This window comes from Pelodiscus sinensis, chromosome 30 (genome assembly GCF_049634645.1).
Source record: "Pelodiscus sinensis isolate JC-2024 chromosome 30, ASM4963464v1, whole genome shotgun sequence".
NCBI lineage: Eukaryota > Metazoa > Chordata > Testudines > Trionychidae > Pelodiscus > Pelodiscus sinensis.
Window position 1 is genome coordinate 6,795,762 of NC_134740.1, and position 3,383 is coordinate 6,799,144.

The following is a 3,383-nucleotide window of genomic DNA, read 5'->3' on the forward strand; positions in this document are numbered from 1 at the left end:
CTTTGTATCTGTCACCGGATAGGAACCATCTCCCCCCACTGACCCCCTTTTCTTTTCCAGCCCCCAACCTCACTGTGTCCCCGCAGCGACCTGTCTACATTGCTGGAGAGAATGTGACCCTCACGTGCTCAGCTGCTGGGGTGTCCAACGTGTCTGGGATCCGGTTCTTCAGGAACGGCTACAAAATCCACTGCATGGAATTACCCTTCCCTCGAGACAGCTACACTGACTCCCTGCAGCTGTCAGGTCTGTCTGGGTCACACACTGGAGTGTACAGCTGTGAATTCTGGACGACAGTGTCTGGGCGAGAGCTCCTCTCGGAGACAAGCAGCCCCATCAACATCACAGTGACAGGTGAGGTCCCTTTCTCCTGCCTTTTACTTGCCCCATGGCAGGGCATCTTCTCATGACATGCGGGATGAGACCCAGGCTACTTCTAGGCTGCATGCCTTTTTGGACACAGGCTTTGTGGACAGATAGGGTACGTCCAGACTACAGGCTTTTGTTGACAGAAGCTTTGTCGACAGATACTGTCAACAAAGCTCCTGTCAACAAAGAACGTCGAGACTACATCCAGTTCTGTCGACAAAGCAAGCCGCATTGTCGACATGACAGTGTAGGCACAAAGGGCAGTGTAGATGCAATAAAGCCTTCTGTCAACAGAATTCGTAGAATTCTTTGTTATTCCTCATTTAATGAGGTTTGCAGAAGTTGACATAACTGCTGAGTTCTGTCGACGTTATCTGGATAGAACTCAATGGCAGTGTAGACGCAGGTATAGTTTTGTCGATAAAACCCTGTAGTCTAGGCACACGCCCACCAGACTGGCCACTCAGATCCACATAGGGAGACTCAGGTCAATTTGAATCCTCCAGTAATATCACTCCCTGGTTCCTAGTAGGTTTGTGGGGAGTTGTTGGTGCTACTTTGGGGTTCAGAGGCTCCTAGCCCAGAGAAACATTGAATCCATTCAAGGACCAGCTGCAACTGATGAAAAGCCTCCCCCCTAGGCAGTTTAGTGGGGAGCCAGGAGTGGCTGGAGGAAGATGCAGAGCTGGAGAACAAGGAACTCTAGAGGCACTGTCAGGACAAGGAGGGAAAACCTGCAGGTCCAGGAGCAAGGGGCCGTGCCTGGGGAATGGTCCATTCGGGTCCCAATCTTCTGAGGGAGAAGGTCCCCCTTATCTGAAGGAGTAATCCCCACCCCGTCCTGGATCTCACTCATTTCTCTAGGGAGCCCCCCAGCACCCTGAACTGTAGCAAGAGGCTCTGGAGACAGAGCCCAGGTTGTCTCAGAGTACACGGAATTGTGGCCACCATCTTCACTTTCTCCACTGCCCTGACCCTGCTGATCCTTCCCCTTTGCTGCTCCCCACAGATCCCCCTCCCCAGCCAGTGCTGAGTGTGGATCCCCCGTCTGGAGCGGTGAGCGAAGGGCTCCCCCTGCTCCTCACCTGCACGGCCCCAGGGGACACCGGCGAGAGGAGGTTTCATTTCTACAAGGACAAAGTTGAGTTTGTCCCCAGGGATGCAGGGTCTGAGATCAGCACCATGGAGCCCCCTGGCTCCCGCTCTGTGAAGGGCTCTGTGCTCAGCATCCCACGGGCCAGTCCCAGTGACAGCGGGGAATTCACCTGCAGGTACGAGGACAACGTGAGTGGGAGGTGGATCCCGTCCCTCCAGAGCCAGGCTGGGAATGTCACCGTGAATGTCACTGTGAATGCCACCAGGACAGGTGAGACACCCCTAATATCTTCATTGAGCTGAGTTTGTTATTCCCATGGGAGGAGACCCATCCCCGGGAGCTCTGCTGGGAGAGGGAGGTTGGTTGGTGTAACATGGAGAGAAAATAAAGTGGAGGTAAAATTCCTCTCCCCCCTGCTTTTTCTGTCCTTCAGACTGGACCTCCCTTCCCCCCCTGGGGCAGGCTGGAACAGATGGAATGTGCCATTTTCAATTCAATGGAGGTGTGTGGGGGGGGGGCTGTCACCAAAATTATTTTGGAAGGACAGGTCCCTGCATCACCAGGAATGTCCCAGTGCCAGGTGAGGCAGCCCGTGGCTTGCTGGCCTCTACCTAGATAGATTCCCCTTCTCACCCAGCACATTTCCCAGTGGAGCAACCAGCACCCATACCCCAAGGGCCCGTCGCGGACAGGGCAGGGCACAGGGCAGGCAGAGAAGAGTGGAACAGACACTCGTGTGGGGTGAATGAGGGTCAGTGTCCCCCACTCTGAGAGAGAAGGGCTGTGGGTGGGTTTCACATCCCAGTTTGGGGCTGCTGAGATTCTGGGGGAGGGGGTGCTAGAAGCACAGACACACGGACACCATGTGCATCCCCTCAGCAGTGATGTTCACCGGCTGGTTCCTCTCCGGATTCTTTCTCAGCAGATCACAGCTTCGTCAGTGTCCGGGAGCTGGCCGTGGGCGGCTCCTTCTGCCTCATCAACGGCCTCATCTTCCTCGTCTCCTGCTACTGCTCCTAGATTCCGGTGCCTGGCTTGTTCTTCGCAGGGGCCCTTCCTTCTGTGCCTGGGATTCTCCCCACAGGGAGACCCCTCCGGGCTGCCCTTGCTCCCTGTGAATTCCAGCCTGGAGGGGGTGATGCTGGTGGGAAGCCCTGGAGCGAGAGTGTGACGGCGCGTTGGGGGTTCCCCGTCTCCTGCACCCCGAAATGGCACAAACAGACTGCACCAGCCAGTGGAATTGAGGGTGGTTTATTGCTCCTCCAGCACAGCGCAGCACAGATGTAATCTGGTTACAGGAACTGGGCTAGGATGCCTCAGGCCCCCTTGAGATGGAGGAGACTGGGCCCCTAAACTCCAGCCCCTTCCCCTAGGCTCTCCTCCATGCCCTCCGACAGCCAGCAACCAACTCACTAACTTCCAGCCCTGCCCCCCAGCCAAGGCAGCATCCACCTTCCTTTGTTCCTCTCCATGGGGGGTGTCTGGCCACTGGTTTGCATAGTGACTCGTCCTGTTTTGCTGGGTCGTGGTCCCCACGGCAGCCAGTGGGGGTTACCCCAGAGCCAGCAGCATAGAAACCAGCCAGGTACCCCCACTACGTCACAGTTCTCCCCCCTCCGAGAGCGAACTGAGCAGGGTCACTCCGCTCGTGACCTAGGGAAGTTCGGGTCCTCTGCGTGGGAACCCGCCCTGGGGACATGGGTGCTCCCCTTGACTCGGGCCGGCCGTGGCGAGGCCCCACATGAATTGGCTTCCCTCTGTCCACTCGCCACCCCACTCCAGGGCGACTGGCCAGGCCTGTCCTCGGGGGTCACACACACCCTTCCACTGGCCTTGATCTCTGGCCAGGGTCTCTCGGGCCGGGGCCATGAGCCCAGCGAGCCTTCTCTGGACAGCCAGGGCGGCTTCCACCCCCGAT